Raw genomic sequence first — 19,909 nt, forward strand, 5'->3', positions numbered from 1 at the left:
GTAAATAAAATGCTGAATTACACTCAAATGTGATAAAATCGAAGACTTAGACTTCAAACTAGAGGTTCCTTGACCATATCACCCTCGTACATTCTGTGAAATTCTTCTAGAAACTGTTTAGTGGGACCGTGTAGATCTATGACGTAGAAAAACACACTCAGTCATGCAAAGATGAAGCTTGTTTAGCAAAGAATGTATATATGGTATTTCCACAAAATAGTTTGATTTCTAATGACTTTTTGCAAAGGCATGGTAGAACTTTACATAGACAAGAGGAAGGATACACGGATACATACATATGTATGTATGTATGTACCGTCAGTCGACTGGCGGCTAGCAATTGTGACACCCATCTACAAGAAGGGGCGGAGGGTAGACCCGGGGAACTATAGGCCTATTAGTTTGACATCAGTGCCAGGGAAGCTCATGGAGCAGATTATCTTGAATGTCATCACGCGGCTCTTGCAGGGCAACCAGGCGATCAGGCCCAGTCAACATGGGTTTATGAAAGGCAGGTCCTGCTAGACGAACCTGATCTCCTTCTCTGACCAAGTGACGCACTTGGTGGATGAGGGGAAGGCTGTGGATGTGATCTACCTTGACTTCAGTAAGGCTTTTGACACCGTTTCCCACAACATTCTCCTCAAGAAACTGGCTGCTTGTGGCTTGGACTGGCGTACGCTTTGTTGGGTTAAAAACCGGCTGGATGGCCGGGCCCAAAGAGTTGTGGTGAATGGAGCCAAATCCAGTTGGAGGCCGGTCAACAGTGGAGTCCCCCAGGGCTCAGTGCTGGGGCCAGTCCTCTTTAATATCTTTATTGATGACCTGGATGAGGGGATCGAGTGCACCCTCAGTAAGTTTGCAGACGACAACAAGTTAGGTGCATGTGTCGATCTGCTCGAGGGAAGGAAGGCTCTGCAGGAGGATCTGGATAGGCTGGAGCGATGGGCTGAGGCCAACTGTATGAAGTTCAACAAGGCCAAGTGCCGGGTCCTGCACCTGGGACACAACAACCCCAAGCAGCGCTACAGGCTGGGAGATGAGTGGTTGGAAAGCTGCCTGGCCGAGAAGGACCTGGGAATACTGGTTGATAGGCAGCTGAATATGAGCCAGCAGTGTGCTCAGGTGGCCAAGAAGGCCAACAACATCCTGGCTTGTATAAGAAGCAGTGTGGCCAGCAGGTCTAGGGAGGTGATTGTCCCCCTGTACTCGGCTCTGGTGAGGCCGCACCTCGAGTACTGTGTTCAGTTTTGGGCCCCTCGCTACAAGAAGGACATGGAGGTGCTCGAGAGAGTTCGGAGAAGGGCAATGAAGCTGGTGGGGGGTCTGGAGAACAAGTCTTATGAGGAGCGGCTGAGGAAGCTGGGATTGTTCAGCCTGGAGAAGAGGAGGCTCAGGGGAGACCTCATCGCTCTCTATAGGTACCTTAAAGGAGGCTGTAGAGAGGTGGGGGTTGGTCTATTCTCCCAAGTGCCTGGTGACAGGACGAGGGGGAATGGGCTAAAGTTGCGCCAGGGGAGGTTTAGGTTGGATATTAGGAAGAACTTCTTTACTGAAAGGGTTGTTAGGCATTGGAATGGACTGCCCAGTGAGGTTGTTGAGTTGCCATCCCTGGAGGTCTTTAAAAGACATTTAGATGGAGCCCTTAGTGATATGGTTTAGTGGAGGTCTTGTTAGTGTTAGGACAGAGGTTGGACTAGATGATCTTGGAGGTCTCTTCCAACCTAGACAATTCTGTGATTCTGTGATATGGGTCAACCATTTTGAGCTTCCTTTGACTCTCCAAGAGGAAGTGCCTGAGACAAAGAGGAAGAGGAAGAGTTATTCTATCTGTTAATGAAAGTATTGCTTTGGCATAACAAACATCCTCAGTATTTCAGATACACAAATTTTATCTCTGTTCCCACAGCTTTATCTAAGGCACATGAACTTTAAAGGTAAGCAAAAATACGTGAAACGCATTTAGGCTTCACTTGTAAAGAATTATCTTTGTACATTACTAGAAATGCAAACAAGCATCTCTGTGACATGACTGTACAAACCTGAATCCAATTCTCTGTGGTTGCCCCAGCTGCAGTTTCTCATGCTGTTTAGTTAGTCAGATGCTCAGTTTTGTTAGATACTCAACACCTCAAGCACTGGACCAGGGCAATTATGATCAAGAAAGATGAAATGCTACACTAGAAAAAAATAAATAATATAAAATAAAATTGTTTTCCCTTTTCATAAAATGCTGAAGATCATTCCATAGTGTTATACCTTGTGAAATGTATTTTTGCTGTAGCAGAATGTAATTTCAGCAAAAATTAGTTTTATCACATAGGCAGATTTTGCTCATTTAACTTGCTACAAAGTATCCACAGAGACATGGATTTCATAAGCCAGTCCTAAGCAGGGAGAGAACGGTTTTCAATGCCATACCAAAAAAGTGGGAGGAATGGAGTACACAAGACGGGGTAAAACAAATGTTAATCCTTGCTAAAATACCATCTTGAATTAAAATTGTGAAGACTATGCAAACCTTACTAAGCCATTTTATTACTGTATCTTCATTGCTTGAATGTGATCCAAAAGTGTTCTATTTTACCTGAAAAATGGGAAAGCTGATTAAATCAAAATGTATTTCCAGATGGCTTATGACTGCAGCCTTGTAAACTTACTGATTATGGCCCTCGACATTGTTCTTATTGATGGCTGCGTTTGAAACACTGTAAAACCTATGGCATTCATTTTCTTTGGACCAAAAACATTAGGAAAGTGACTATTTTTCAGTGCAACATGAGGCAGCAAAATATGGTGGATTTTTTTCCCCTTTCTGAATCAAATCTTACTGTAAGGGAATTCATTAATCATATAATTTCATCCTGTCATATTTCTTTAGCCTATGTTATATGACTCTGATTAGTAATGATTTTATCAAATTTATAGGGCATATATATAAGTTAAATTTGTGGCTGGAAGTGAATTTATTTGTCTAGAATCTGCTAAAAACATTCTATGCCTATCTGATCAAATTAATATTTTCTGGTTATGGTTGAAGGGAGGTGGGTTTGAGAAATTGTGTAGGGGGCACAGGTCCTTTCAGCTCTGATTTTCTAGTAAAGACTCAACTGTATTAGAAACGGTATGCAAAGCTCTTTTTAGAATGACTTTTTGACATCTGGATGAAAGGAGCTGGTGCACAGCTTTTATTTGTGCACGTCTTAAAACCATTGCTGTACCTGATAGGAAATGCTCCCTGTAAACACAGAAGGGAGTGCTTTATCTTTAGTCAAGTTCACATCCATGTGAAATCTTGCTGAAGAAAACCTAACAGCAAAATCTACTAGCTCTACAAGACAAAAAGCACTCACTTTCTTCAGTAAAGTTCTTCCTTACGGCGAAAGTCCGTGTCTTGTTCCCTCCGACTTCAGTAAGATTCTGTTAATTAAAATAATGAAATAATAAAATAAACTGCAGGTTTATACTCTTGTGTCAATGTGCCAGTCTCATAAAGCTGTTCTTTACTAGCTTCATCTATTATGACAGATCTGAAAGAAGGCATATTGAAGACCCTGCTGTAATCCTTCTGAGGACTGAATCTTTAGCATCAGCTGGGATACTGATTCATCTTCTTCCTCCTAGTAACAGACTTCATCAGTTGGGAGATTAAGATGACCGCTTTTCTCCAAGGCAGTTCAAAGTGACGGGCTCATGCTGAATTCATTCACAGTACTGAATACACTCCCAGAAAGGGAAGATGTCTTTTGGCAAAGTCAAGGTGCAAGGAAATCCTACTACATCTATATGTTCACAGAACCACTGAATAGTATGGCCTGGACAGGACCTCTGGAGGTCTGTCACCCACACAGTAAAGAACTTATTCCCGGTGTTCAGTCCTTGCTTGTTGCTAAACATAACTGCTCAGGGTCTGTCTGGGCATCAGTCAGCAGGTAATGGACAATTGCATTGTGCATCACATGTCTTGTACAAACTTTTATTATAATTATTATGCTTATAATAGTTATCATAATTATTATTTATTTTCCCTTATTTTCTGTCCTACTAAACTGTCTTTACCTTTTTTAGACAGTTTTACCTTCTCTCTCCTCCCCCCCCCCCCCCCCCCCACCTCTTTTTTTTCCCCTCTTTTCCCTATTCTCTCCCACATCCTACTGAGGGTTGGGGGGAGTGAGCAAATAAATGGCTGTGTGGTGCTTAGCTGCCTGCCAGGTTAAACCACAGCAAATACTGATCCAGAGGTCAAAATGAGAAATAAAACAGAAATGGAAAGAAAAAAAGAGGAAGGGAGCAAGGAACTCTGCCCTGCCCATTGAGTTAATGCCAATCCTTCTCAGTCAAGCTAATCATCACTTCAGACATGGAAGATATTTATAACTATGAGATCTAATCGGCATTTCTTCTTCCTAGCTGAGATTCCATGGGCTTTAAAAATACAGGATGTTTCTCAAATGACATTTGATTAGGTTACCAACCTTCCCAGGAAATGGAGATAAAACCTTATCACCATAAATTCTGCTTTAAAGAGAGAGACTGGATAAAAGACTGAACACTTAGTATTAGCACCCCACAGGGAGGTTTTTCCATTCCCTTTTCCAGTGATACTGAACCAGATGAAGACTATGGAATCTGATTGTTTAGCAAATAACAGCATCTATCATCTAGCAGCTTTATTTTTATTTTCAGAGCAAACTAACTGCATTGATATTTACCTCATTTCTAGCCTAAGCTTTACAACTAGGTCTACCTCTATGCTTCTACAGGAATGTCAGTTATTATCTAGTTATTATGTAGATAATCTGGACATGCATTATATCAGCTTTTAATTGCTATAATGACCACAGCAAAGACTACGCATATGGGAGAGTGGATCTCTGAGCGATTTATATACTGAGTATCTGAGATAACCTCTCACAAATGTTATTGGGACCACCCATGTGGGACTATTATTATTTGTTCTGGTCTAGCTATGATTCTTGTACAAGTGCCTGCATTCTTAGTTCAATTATTTGGAAACTTTTCTGATTACATCCTTCCTTAGATTAACCCTATATTGGCCTTGTTGGTTCTCATTCAGATGTCTATTTCACAAGAGTATTAGTTTGTTTTTTTTGTTTGTTTGTTTTTAGTTTTTAATAGAAGCTAAATAGCAGCAGAACAAAGTAGTCACATCAGAAGTGACTACATCACTATGGATTACACCAGAATCTGTCTCATATATGCTGTTTTTAAGCCCCAGTAAGGGAACATTAGAGAATGGACAAACCTCTGAATCCAGGAGGGTTGAGTTAACCTGGAAAACTTCTGCCATTGCTTGCACTGAATTTGGTCTATAGCTAAATGTCCAATTAACTTTGTGCCATGACACTAGGTACATTTTATCAATACTTCAATATTATAAATTAATGTGTACTATATCATTGTTTGTACAATTGTGGATAAAATGTAATAATAATAATGCAGAGTATAATGTTTTATGACAATTCATGATACGATCTTCCTACCTGGTTCAGTGGTAGTGTTAAGACCAAAAGGGTGCCACACGTTTCACGTTTGACTGTGATAGCTAGAATAAAAGAAAAATATCTCTCATGAGACGTACAGGTAATTGCAGCTCATAAACTCCTCTGTTACATGTGCTATACGTCAAATGAGTACATCCAAGCAATTTCCTTTTAGCCCATCTCCCTCTCTCCCATTACCTTCTTCTTCCCTCCCCCCTGCCATATAAACACATTTGTTTTTAACACGTATTAGAAGTTAAATGGAGGGATTAAACTATGTTTTAAATTCCTAACAGTAGATCAATATTTTTGGCATGATGGAACACTATGGCTCATATGAATTCTTCTTTGAGGGTAAGAAGTTGTCAATATATATATGTGACTCTCATACTAGTGATTAAATGCTATCTTTGCTTCTGGGTTCCACAACTGAAGTATCATTCCTGCGACAGCAGTTTTCAGATCTCTTAGGTTTACATTGAAAATATTAAGGTAAATGCTGTCTTTAAAGGTGTAGATGCTTATCTAAATAAGTGTTCTACCATGATAATTTATACACACACACATATTTATATATATTCTTGATGATTTTTCTTTCCAATATGTGAGGTTTCTAACTAAATAAAAAGTAAAAATTTATTGCTATTATCTGTTTTGGACATTTGGGGAGTTAAATATCCAAAAGTATTTTGGATTAAAAAAAAAAAATCCACTGGGCTTTGAGCAATCTGATCTAGTGGAAGGTGTCCCTGCCCATGGCAAGGTGTTTGGAATTAGATGGTCTTTAAGGTCCTTTCCAACACAGACATGGGACTTGGGACAAAAACAAACATGGGACAGAATTATATTCTGAGTATCTGACAAAACATCTGACAAAAATCCATTCAAAACTTAAGATTCAAAGAATTCCAAATAGCCAAATTTGTTTGCACTTATGCATTAAACAGAGACCTTATCTTTGGTATGAGATTCTGACATAAAAGGTATCCAGGGAAAACACAAGCCATTTGAAATATGAAAAGGGAAAAAGTGTGTTCTGCTAAATTAAATTAAATGAAAAACAGCCTGAGATGTATTAGTGAAAAGGTAAAATTTGTCACCAAATCAGCAAGTCCTTGGGGAAACACCACCTAGATCTTTCTTTTCTTCTTATCCTCAGCGTTTTATGTTTAGAGCACAGCATGCTGTCACTGTTATACCTAGTGATCTGAACACAAATTGCTTTTGATGTTGAAAATTTAAATATATAGGGGCTCCTGGAAATATGAAGTTAGTCTATTGTGTGGGCCACTTACCATGTGCAGTCAGGGTTAATATCTTGAACATCATATCCTAAAAGAGCTTCTACATCATAAAACAACTGCCATTAGTCATGTTCTCCTAAGGCAAAGGCAAGAAAAAGATATCAACAACAACAAGCAAAATATTCATATAATTCATGGTCAGACAGTCAACAGAGAGAACAGATGACAATTCAGACATCACATCATTCAGAATCCTCTTTGGTATCAATAGCCACTTGCAGTGCACAGAGTTCTTTGCACCAGACAAACAGAACTGCCTAAGCATCCAAAATATTTGAAATAAGAATTGTCACTGGTACAGAATTATACCTGTTTTAAAAGTCCAAAGCATAGCCACACACTTTGATAACAGCTCGTTAATGATAACATTATATATATTTTTTCCCTCTTATACCTGCAGTGTTTTGGAATTGCATGTAAGCTGGTTGAGTTATTTAACTCCTCTGGTTATCTGATTGCACAACTGATGACAGGTTTAAACAATCAGCAGACATGAGTTTTGCAGATGCAATTAATCACAAAACACAGACATACCAATTCTGTATACATAGAAGTTAAAAACTTAAAAATCTGAATAGAAAAAGGGATTTGAAATACTTTGAAAATCTTAGTGATGCATTTGAATTTTTAGATGGATTTTGCTTGAATATTATTATATAATATTTTAGTAAACAGTTTGTAATTAGGTTGTTTATAAGATCATTGCTGTGAGGAATATTGTAACAGTAACTGCACAACTTAGTTACCATTGAAAGGAAAAGGTCAAATTTGACCAAATGATGTATTTTACCCACATTCCAAATCATCTAATCTTTTAATAATAGCTGTAAATTTTACAAAGACAAATTTCTGGTTAAGATTAAAAACTAATATAAAGTGAACCCTCTAATCTATAAAATTAAAAAGGAAAATGCATATTTTAATATTTTTTATTATTTACTGGAAGATAGCAAACAAAAAATATCTTATAAATCTAGAATACACATAAGTCCCTGTCTGTCTCTTCTCTTTTATCCTCTTTTTCTTTATCCCTCTTTTATCACTTCAAATATGCAGCTTAGTCACTTGGGATTAGTATGCGTACTTCCTCTGATCAACACAATAAGAAATTAGCATCTCAGAATAATAACTAGAATTACTTTGCCTACATACAGCCAGGGTAACTGGAATCAATGCAGTTGAGCTGTCTTTCCACTCTGTAAGTAGCAGTAATGCATACTTCAGATCTAAGGTGGCGAGAAAAAAGTTAGTGTCCACTGAGTAGATTTTGTTTGTAGATTCAGCACTTTTTCAGTTTGTTCTAGTGCATATTTGACCAACCAGAATGTAAAAGTAAAGAAATAATTAATGAGCTGAATGCAATTACATCCCTTTAGCTGCTTAGTGAAATTAACATATCTGTGCCTTTCTCTACTATGTGTTAGCTGTGGGCTAGGGGGACTGTGAACCTCGAGGACGCCTTCTGGCCCATCACGGTGGAGATGCCTGACACACTGTCCTACATCATGGATCCAAAATTTCCAGGATAGCAAATCAAAGAGGAAAATATGTGGCTGATTGTATGCTTGGGTCATGGCTTCTTTGTGTTTGTACACGGAATAAAATAAATTATAATGAATTCACAATAATAGTCATTTGTCAAAGTAAAAATATTCTTTCATTATTTCTGTTCTCTCTTGCAAAATATCCAGATAATACAGTCTTTTTTAAATCAACATAGTTGATTTAAAAAAAAAAAAATCAATTACCAAAGTTACCCTAAAGAACGTTAAGCTCTTTCTCCTTTCACTTGAATGGACCATCAGCATGCCCATGCAATTTGCATCATAGACTTATAACGAAAGTGTCAGAGGAGTTCTCTACACTGTCAAGGTTGATTTTCAGGAGTATTGAAGCATGGAGGACATTCAGGAAACATCTGTAAGAAAAATGAATGTAGTGCCAATATTTAAAAAAACATAAATAGAATAATCCATTTAATATTAAGCCTGTCATCTTAAAATCAGCCTGAAGAAAAATACTGAAGCACTTAATATGGGACTCAACTTATAAAGAATTAAAAGAGAGTAATTTAATTAAAGCAAATTAACACAGGTTTCTGTATAACAGATCTTGTCAAAGTAACTTGAGTTTTGGTTTGATTTTTTGACATAAAATTTTGACTTATAAAAGTACCATTGGTGTAATATTCTTGGATTTCTACCACTGCCTTGATATGGCACAGTCTTGATAAATAAGGAAAACAATAAAAAAAATGCACAGTGTAGATAAAGTCTGTTAAAAATATGTCAGTGTAATTAAAAACAAGATTCACTGTTAAGTGGGTATGGAAATTAATTCACAGGGATCAATTTTTGGCTCTGAGCTACTTAACACAGTTACGAATGTCTTGGGGAAAAATAATTACTGATACAGTCTTCAAATGATACACAAATTGCTGAAGGAGGCAAAGGGCAGGTGTAAGCAGATGAATGAATACTCATCCAGAAAATTTCCATGTTACTATCTCTCAGCAAAGTATTTGCGAATACACTTCATTCCCACAGTATGTAGAGCTTTGTCCTGCTAAGTCATGGCTCTGAAAACACTTGGGTTCACATTGGATGGGTCTGCAGGAAATGAGTTTCCAGTGGAGCAGTAGACATACCTGATAAGAGTTGCAAAATCTCTTAGTGAGGTTGCACAGCAGCTCTATGCCCTTGGGTCCAACCATTTGTGAGGCTGAGCTTGTTCCCAACAGGCACACACAGACAGAGCACAGGTATACACTGTGTATAAATTGCCAGCCACACAGACAGCACAGATGGACAGAGCACTCACATCAATGTGAACAGCACCAATGGACTAATCCTGTTCCTCTCTGGCTGAGCAGGATGGATGTTGGCTTCTGAGAATACACACACACACACAAACGTGCCACATGGATCAGCTGGGCTCATACACTCACTCTGCCCAGTAGCTACCCCTGGGTCCCAGTCTCCCCAGCATGTGGAAAAACGAACCCTTGAGGCTGCTGCCTCATCCAACTTGCTGTTCACTCACCTGCACACCCGTACTTGCACCAGCTGCTGGCCCCACAGACACACAGGTCCCTGTGGTCTGAGGTCCCTCTCTGGGGCTGGCATATGGTTTCACTCACTTGGCACACAGGTGCTCTGGACCATGGTCCTAGCCCAGCTGCTGGCAACCAGGACCCCATATGCAAATATACACAGAAGAGAATCCCTCAACAACAATCAGTAAATGCAATATAGCAATAAAATAGGGCAGATTGTGCTGATCAGGAGAAGGGTATAGTTATACAAGTGAAACAACCAGACAACTTTTTATACTCCTATATTTTCCCACCCTAGCTCTTGCCCAGATCACCTGGACCCATTGTTTTTTGTTTTTTTTTTTTGTTGTTGTTGTTCCTCCCCTATACATCCCATGATAAAACTTGTGCTGTCCCAAATGTTCTTCCCCTGCATCCCATAAGGTGTTCAGTTTACCAGGGTTTTCATAACACAGAAGACTTAAATTTGAAACTAGAAAAATAAAGATTATAAAACAGGTATGTGTGAACTGCATGCTGTTGCTAGGACAACTTGCCAATCAATGTATTAAATCCACTATTTCTTGAAGTGTTAAAATCAGAATGAGAAAGATTTATTGTTTTTTCCCTAAAATATATGCTTAATTCATACAAGAACTAATTCAGAGAAATACTTCATTTGATGTCAAGAAAGAGGTCAGATTTGAAGATTAAATTAATTTTACTTTGTATTATAATCTGTGAAAATGTGCTTCAGGGGCTGTTTAGTCCTTGCTGGAAATATTTCCCGGTCTTTCATCCCATTAAAACATGGGGTTGAAACAGCCTTCTTAATCATGTCCAGGTCTGCTAAGTGAAGTCAGTAATAAAAAAACAGCCAGACATACTCCTTCATGCATATTTAGTATCAGATATTCTGATTAATCTCAAAAGCAATTAATCAATTTTTAAAAGAATAGTATATCTACCTGGACAGCCATCATTCTTTATGAGAAACAGACATGTGGCTGTATTGTGAAATTTTCCCTATAAAATACTATTTCCATTTTCCAAATTAGATTCAGCTTTAAAATTCTTAGGATAGTAAACTATAACATGTAAAATATCTCAGGAAATACCTTGACAAAGACTTTTTATAATTTTTTTTTTCTTCCCTTTATTCAAGCTGAAATTGCAGAAATGTTCTTGCCTGCAAAAATGCTGAAAACATCGTAATATAACCATCAGCTTCCCCTCTCCCAGGAAAAAAAGAAAAAAATCAGTTTGAAGAAAGAAATTGTAAAGTAAGTAAGTAAATGAAAGGGTCACCCCCATAGTGATCACATGCAAGTACTGACATAAAGCTCCATGAAAACATTAACCCTCTTGTAGTTGCTTTTAATTGGATACTAACAAAAATAGCAAAGTGTGACTGAGGTGGAAGACAAGGATTCAAGGGAGAATTGTCTTATTTTGCTTTTAAAAATATTCTTACATCCATTTATTTCTTCTAAAGTACGTATAATTTAAAAAAATGCACTAGATGGTCATCTGAGTTGATGTGAGGGGGGAAATATCTAACTATGAAATAATATTTAAAAGTTTGTTGAATCGTGTCTACAGTTTTTAAACTTTATAAAATTTACCATGTCATATTCTTATTAATCAAGTTAATATATCATTATTTTAGCTATTTCATAATTCAACATAAATATTCCCTATATGTATACATGTGCACACTGTATAAATATATGTGTCAATAATAGATCTATTTTTGCATACAATATATATTTTTGTCAGAAAAAGAATGGAAACCCAATCGTTCAACATTCCAATGTAAAAACATTTCCTTTTACTTGTTTTTCAGTGCTAAAGACATTGAATGGAAAGTATGAAAGAAATATAGAGGGCAAAACAGATTACTTAGCATAACAGCTGTAGACTGCTATACGGAAGTGACCTTTTGTTATAAAATAAGCCTTCCTCCCCACATCCCCCAGATCTGAAAGATTTTAAGAGGCTCACCTTTACTAGGTTCTTTGTGTTACAGTGACTTTTGTCTTTTACTCCATCATGCATATGCTATGTCCTTGAATATGTACCTGCCTCATGTATTTTAATCTATATATTGTGCTAATAGTGTAGCACAATTGTTCCACAGAAAAAGCCATTCTCCTCCAAAGGGCTAAGAACTCCAAAACATTTTGCTGCATGATTTTTATCCTCACCTTGAGGAAACAGGAAGTATTGTTCCTTCCCTCAATACTAGAAACAGAAAGTACAACCTTTTCTAGGGGATATTCTCAGATCTACAGTTTTTCAGATACCTGAATTTGTAGTTACTTTGAATTTTCATAGGTCCAAAACCATTACAGGGTCTTCACTATTGTCAGCTCCCAAGGCTGAGACAGAACTGAGATCTGAAACTGTATGTTGGCAATCACATTACTCTACACAGGCATAAGGGCTCAATCCACACCTTTGCTCTGTTTGAGCTTTAGCATCTTAGTTCTACATTCTCATAGCATACAAAGAATAGCCAAAAACTACCATCAAAAATAGTACCTCTGCACAGGCTTTTGGTACTCATAATCCCAACGTTAATTTGGTAGCAAATCTCCTTATATTTGCCTCTTATCTGTTATTCCTTTCCCCACAAAAATTACTTTTCTTATACTCTTAGAGCATCACAGCTACACTGACTGTAGGTTCACCCTTGCTAGTGAAGGATATATATTCTGATACTGCTCATTTAGCTAAACTTTCAATTAAATCTGTGTTAGCTAGACAGTGATTCTGTGATTAAAATCACCTGACCAGAGCATCATGTCACATTTCCTAAGTAACTACACACATCTGTATTGGAATGCTATTCATTAAAAAAAAAAAAAAAAAAAGAAAGAAAGAAAAAAGTGAAGAAAGAGCCAAAAAAGATCTATGTTATTATTAAAAGATACAGCAGCTGGTATAGCTATCATGTTTGCATTCTTTAAATGATCCAGGAAATTCATCATCCTCGATCTGATTCATGTATTTATTTATTTTGTCTGGGTAAATATCCACGTGCTTTATGAAAGAAACAATGCAGACCAACAATTAAATATATTTATGTATTTTAATCACATGAGGTTGAGATTATAATCTTCAGGCCATTAAACCTTTAATTCTTTGATATCTCCTTAGAAAAGGTACTATATAGCCAAATCTGGTTGAACATATTGTGCAAATAGACAAAAAACAAACAAACAAAGACAACAAAAAAAAACAACCAACCAAAAAAACTGTTAAACTTTTTAATAATGTAAAAAAGATAAATTGTTGTTTGGGGTTTTCCTAAGATAAAAATTTCCTGGCAGAATTTACAGCAAATCCTTAACTAAGGCATGAAAACTTTGGAAAGTAATTTGAGTAGAAAGTTAAATTAAAGTAGTTTTTCAATAGGTCCAAGTTTAGAGAAGGAGGAGAGGAGATGAGAGGAGAGGAGAGGAGAGGAGGAAAAGAACATCTAAAATAAATTTTAAGAGCGTATTGGATTTGAAAAGATTTAGGACAATATATTCTTCAATGCATAAAAGAGAAAACTTTTGTTGGCTGTTCTTGTTTACAGAATGTATTGTTAGTGAGGCAGATCATGTTTTTGTAAACACGTTACTTACCTTTAATGATAGTCTCTTAGTTTTCATGGTCCTTTTTGTCTTCACCACTTGTCTAGAGATAAAGACAGGTGTTGGGTGCAGCCTCAAAGACTTGTGAGAGTTTTTCATTATATTTTCTGTCCTTAACTTTATTAATTTTCTGCGTTTGTAAAGACAATAGTTATGAATTAGCTAACCATTGCTTGAGAAGTCAAGAATCCTTCTCAACATATAGCTAATTCTTTTTGTTCTGAAAATTAATATAACCAGTTCACTTAAGAATTTCATGCCTGCTTAAGGTTTTGTACCTGTATGTTTTCAAGCACCAGTTATGCTTTTTGTTGGGGCAATTTGTGGATGAGGAAGCATAGCTTCCTCTGAGGGTAGAATATGCCATTTCTATGGGAGCTGTATTTAAGGTATGCTTTTGGATGTGTCACTCTGCAATACAGATAGATGCTCTCATTGTCACTTATTGAAGAATGTAACTCATCTCCATTTTCCTTCTTACTGTGCAGGAGATGATGATTCATAAAGGCAATGGAGGTAAACATTGCAATAGATAATCTGATGTAGTCATCATAACTGAGTTACTCTATTTTGCCCTACATTAGCTGTACATGAGATCTGCAACTTTTTCAAGTGAACTAGTAGTAATATTGTTACCAAGTGGACTTGTTTTGTTTTGTTTTGTTTTATGTATTAGGTTTATAAACAAAGAGAAGGAGAAATGAAGGAAATGAACCAACACAGTTTGGAAGATTATAGAAAGATTTTTTTTGTGTACCTTACCATGTGGGTTCATTTTACTTTGCAAAATGTCCATGAGGAGCACATTCCATCACTAGGTATGAGACTAAACACTCCAAAATGTTCATCCAAACTGAATGTGCCATGCAGGATGTACAAACTTTGAACTTAAGCAATGCACACTGAGGGAGTCTGGACACACTTATAAATTAGTCTTATAAAGTATTCGTCACATCACTTTAGTGCATTGAACTGATGCATATGCTTTATACATTTGCCTTTCCTTCAACATCTCTCTCTCTTGATCTTTCCATACACAATTTATGTGAGTTTAGACTCTTCAGTTCAGTTAAAACCAATGGCAAAATCTGGAGATGATAAGAAGGCTGTAAGCTACATTTCAGTGTACGCCTGTGATTTCAGTATATGCCTGGGACAGTGAACATTCAAAACATAATTTTTTCCAAACTTTGTACTTCCACTGTGGGGTTGTGGTGATTTACACTAGCTGAGGATGGTTTCCTTGTGAGTTTACCTCACAAATAGCAGTGCATATAAGCTACAAGGACTAAAAACTAAAACTAAAAGATTGCAAATTACACAAAATTTAAAGTAATTATTGTTTCGGTGTTGTGACCATGAAGGTAAAAAATAAGATAAGATAAGATAAGATAAGATAAGATAAGATAAGATAAAATACAAATAGAAGTATATGTATTTTCTCTGACATTTTTGTTTGTTTCCCTCCTCATCTCCTCCTCCTCTTTTCATATCCTCTCTGAAAAATGATTCACAGATTTCACAACAAAGGACAGATAAGCATGAATACAGTTCCTTCCACTCTATTTCAGAGACCTTTTCAAAGAATCAAGGTAATTACTTCCACTCAAGAGATTTTAATCCAATTTAAGAAGAAAAATTGAGTGAAGTGTGGGAGCGGAAAGTGGAACAAAAATTTTATCTTAAATATTGTGACCAGGACTGAAATTAAAAAAAAAATAATAATAAAATAAAAAAAAAAAGCTATGCTTACTGTGGTTATGCTGATTTAATTATCCAAAGATAATTAAAAATATCCTTTATGCTTTCTAGTTCGATTTTCTAGTTCTAGTAAATAGCTACAGTTTTAACATGAGGTTTTATTTATAAATATATCTATAAAAAGAAAAGCAAAAAATAAAAAATAAACAAAAATAAATAAAATATAAATAAAAAAAATAAAAAAATAAAAAGTTCCATGCTATTCCAAAAATCCTGAAAGGTAAACTTCCCAGTGAAGATATATAACACAATGTCTATAAAACAATGTATGGTCATGTACTGAATATTAACATCTCAGTCTGAGAAGGAAGGAATAAATATATAAGATTAAATAAGTACATATTTTCCTACACATTAAAGAACCCAACAGTTTTGCATTTGTCCAGAGGTCATAAATAATCATGAGTCTAAAGACAGTCTCCATTGGGATTAACAAATGAAACAAAAGCAAAAAAAACCCACCTGTACAGGAGTCAAAAGTAGCTCTTGTTTATTGTACACCTGTGATAAGGGCTCTGTAAGGTGAAAGAAATTGCATGCTACCAAAAGAATGTCTTCCTGCTCTGAAGATATAAAGGACATTTCTGTTCTGCTTGTGCACTTACATGAAAGAGGGTGGGCATGACTCATCCTAACAAACAAAACCTATTGCCAGTATAAATGTGCAGACCCTAAAAATATCAAGGCGAACAAACAAAATGTGTAAAGGAGAAAAAGGAAAAAAACATCTTACATAAATAAAGGAGATGAAAGAACAGATACCCATCTAAGATATCAGTAAAATAAAAATAAAAATAAAAATAAAAATAAAAATAAAAAATAAAAATAAAAATAAAAATAAAAATAAAAATAAATAAAAATAAAAATAAAAATAAAAATAAATAAAAATAAAAATAAAAATAAAAATAAAAATAAAAATAAAAATAAAAATAAAAATAAAAATAAAAATAAAAATAAAAATAAAAATAAAAATAAAAATGCATTGGTATGGAAGCAGCGAAAAGCAATACTTCAAAGCTTAACGTCTTATGCCATTAATGTCATGCATGCATAAGTTGTCTCTTACTATATTGCTCCAAAAATATCACATTTTTTCTTCTGTGATTTACCAAAGGAACTGCACTTCACAGCCATTAGCTGCATCTCAGTTTTGTGGTAGATTCCCAGTTGATATAAACCACTGCAACCTCATTCATGCCAGTGTTTTTTTGTTTGTTTTTGTTTTGTTTTGTTTTCCTTATTTATTATTAATTTAAACTCTTTATTTTTGTCCTTATTTCCTTTCCTTTCCTATTTTTCCTTAGATATTCTGCACAACATGGTATTCAGTAAAATTAACAAAGTTAATAATATATATATATTTTAATATTAATTGAGATCCAAATAATATTCAAAACAAATGAACCATCAAAATCACAATACCTAAGCACATGTATAATTTACAGTTGTATGACCACGCATGGAAAATATCCTCCCTAATTTCTCTCTTTGGTATAACTCCCTTCAGGCAATTTATTACAATATCTATTTTTCATCCAGCAATGTTCTTCAATTCTTAGACTAGCCAGGATCATCTCACAGTGATACCATTCCTCTGAGGTTTCCAGCAGCAAAATTATAGTAAAACATAGTTAAAAATATGATACTCTCATAGTATTAAATTTCCATGTAAGCAGTTTCTGTAGGTATTGTAGAAATGTTATATATAATATTGATGGTGGGATGGCTTGTGGGGGGGTGGGGGGTAGGTATAAGACACCATTATGAAGTATTTGGAGGTCCTTTGGAAGACTTAAAGCAAATTTTCAAGCATGACATAGAACTGTTTGGAACAGAATTGAAATGGTTAGTAATGACTTTGAAATTTAGTTACTGCACAGCTAAATGTAACACACAATCCCCTTATTAGAAGGGGATTCATAATCTTTTTTTTTGGGGAAAAAGGAAAAACACCTTCCTATAGTTGCAACTGATTATCACAAGCCACCACATCCTGTTTTGTGGTCCTTGTACAATACAGTTTATATCTGTTCAACTAAATTCATGTCTTACCACAGGATCTACTGTTTGCCGATTAGAAAGTGTCCCTGGCTTGTTCTATCTCTTGAACAGGGTTCAGGAGATGGTTATCTGGAACAAACCACAGCCATGCTTGAAAGCAAGCTTTCCCACATCCCACAGGATGGGATGGGATGGATGTTCACATGCCTTTACTTCAGACTGTACCTCAGTCAGACATAAATTACTAATAAAGATGTAAGTACTAATGAACTGCAGTGAGGTTGGGTTTCAACAGTACATAAAAGAACTGGTTTTCTGAAGAAAGAGAAAAATATAAGAAAAGCAGGAAAGATTTTGTTGTTGTTGTGATTAGACCTTTACGTTTCAGCTGTTCATATCAGGGCAGATGGTAAAATGCTGGGCTGATTGTATGCTTGTATTGCCAACATCAGCTCCACCTGTTGAATATGTCCAGTGGACCTTGCCTTTGGACCATGGAATGTGCTAGATGTCATCCAAGTATCTTTATTTACACGTTTTCTACAAATCTAAATAAAGTACTGTTCCTCCTTGAAATGGATGGCTTGAGTGGGTCCTGAGCAATGTCTTATTTCTCTGCAGAGTTGCATATGGTATGACAGGACATAGAAACATGATATAAAGATATGAAATATTTTGTTGCCAGGACCTTTGTGTCCTTGTTCTTTTGAGTGCCCCCCATCCCCATCCCTACCTTTACGGGAGTTTTTCATCACCACTGCTTTTCAGTTAAACCTCAGGATTTTGGACCTGGCAGATCCCAGCTTAAAAGGTGATTATAAGACCTGCCCTGAACAGAATCTGCTTTTCAATTTCAGCAGTGTGTTCAATGGCTCTTAGTTGAAAAGTCCCCTTGTCCCTTGCATTCATCTTGGACGTTTGGATGGAAGATTACTGAGAGATGACCAGTGTGCCTCCACTTTCTCAGCGTGGCTTTTCAGACTGGAAAAAACAGCTTTAATTGCAAATAGAATTGCCATGCCATAGTTAACATTGCCTGTGTCACCAGCTTAATAAATAGAACAGAAAAAATCTGGTACAATGCACAGCACAGAATTGGAGTAAAGTTACTGCTAGCTAACCTCTCCAGTAATAGAAAATACACCAGTGATTTATGTCTCTCTCTCTCTCTATATATATATATATTATTTTTTTCACTGAGATTATTCCAGATGTGGAGATCCACAGGATGATGTTACCAGATCTCAATAACTTTCTTAGAAAAAAATGTGTGGATTTTTATGATATTAGTATACAGTAGATATCCTGTCAGACTATTTGTTATGGGTGATGCTTGTTTTAGATGTCATCTGTTCTGTTTACCCGTGCCTTGCATTTTTTTTTTTTAACTATAGGATTTTAGAGAATAATCCATGTAGAAAAAGCATTGTAGTCTAAACAAAGCCAATGTGGAAGCAATGAAAGTAACACCACCTTAAAAATATAAATGTCCAGTTTTTAAGACTTCAGGCAGTAAGACTGATGGTAATATGAGGTCCTGAGGTCTTATATGTGTCTCCTGAATCTTCTTAAAACAGTATCCATGTTTTCACAGTATATGTATATAGATATATATTTAAATAAACCTCTCTGAAGATGCCAGAGAATAAAATACATCTATTTTATTATTACATAGTTTTGAGAAAATGTTATTAAAGTACAAAAAAAAAAAATTGAAACAATCTCCACAACAGAGTTACATTGTACGTTAATCTCATTTAAACATACGAACAAGGAAGAAATCTTCAGTGTTTCACCTAATTTCCATCTGAAAATTTAAATGTCCTCTTTCATTTAAGAAAGTCTTAAAATCATAGAATCACAGAGTGATTTGGGTTGGAAGGGACCTTAAAGACCCCTCCCACTAGTCCAGGTTGCTCAAAGCCCCATCCAACCTGGCCTTGAACACTTACAAGGATGGGGCATCCACAGCTTCTCTGGGTAACCTGGTCCAGTACCTCACCACCCTCATGGTAAAGAATTTCTTCCAAATATGCCATTTAAAACTACTCTCTTGTAGTTTAAAACTGTTACCCCTTGTCCTGTCACTACACTCCCTGACAAAGAGTTCATCCCCAGCATTCCTGTAGGCCCCCTTTAGGTACAGGAAGGCTGCTCTTAGGCCTCTCTGGAGCCTTCTCCAGGCTGAACAACCCCAACTCCCTCAGCCTATCTTCATACGGGAGGTACTCCAGCCCTCTGATAATGGTCACAAGAGCTCCTTGGAATGCTACAGCCTTGGTGCAGTGTGGCTTGAAAGCTGTGCAGAAGAGAGGGATCTGGAAGTGTTGGTTGACACTCACCTGAACGTGAGCCAGCAGTGTGCTCATGTGGCCAAGAAGGCCAAAGTCATCCTGGCTTTTATCAGGAATAATGTAGCCATCAGGAACAGGGAGGTGATCGTCCCCCTGTACTCTGCTCTGGTGAGGATGCACCTCAAGTACTGTGTTCAGTTTTGGGCCCTTCACAACCAGAAGGACATCAAGGCCCTGGAACATACCCAGAGAAGGGCTATAAAGCTGGTGAAGGGCCTGGAACACAAGTCCTGTGAGGAACAGCTGAAGGAACTGGGGTTGTTTAGTCTGGAGAAGAGGAGGCTCAGAGGAGACCTTATTGCTCTCT

General features: G+C 36.6%; 2 long non-coding RNA genes across 4 annotated transcripts; both read right to left on the reverse strand.

The window, feature by feature from the left end:
- Positions 1–1,281: 1,281 nt before the first annotated feature.
- On the reverse strand, positions 1,282–8,502 carry LOC308193116. 2 transcript variants are annotated; one of them, XR_013949398.1, is made up of 4 exons: positions 5,505–8,502; positions 3,354–3,420; positions 2,043–2,180; positions 1,282–1,796 (listed from the first exon to the last, which is right to left on the reverse strand). It is a non-coding gene; the product is annotated as an uncharacterized lncRNA (long non-coding RNA). The 2 variants fall into 2 exon arrangements; XR_013949399.1 differs by having other exon boundaries at positions 1,282–2,180.
- A 230-nt stretch (positions 8,503–8,732) lies between these two features.
- LOC308193123 lies at positions 8,733–18,393 on the reverse strand. 2 transcript variants are annotated; one of them, XR_013949400.1, is made up of 4 exons: positions 12,387–18,393; positions 11,847–12,086; positions 10,961–11,042; positions 8,733–10,688 (listed from the first exon to the last, which is right to left on the reverse strand). It is a non-coding gene; the product is annotated as an uncharacterized lncRNA (long non-coding RNA). The 2 variants fall into 2 exon arrangements; XR_013949401.1 differs by having other exon boundaries at positions 8,733–11,042; positions 12,387–16,941.
- Between the last annotated feature and the right edge of the window lie 1,516 nt (positions 18,394–19,909).

This window comes from Anser brachyrhynchus (assembly GCF_964034855.1).
Source record: "Anser brachyrhynchus genome assembly, chromosome: 1".
NCBI lineage: Eukaryota > Metazoa > Chordata > Aves > Anseriformes > Anatidae > Anser > Anser brachyrhynchus.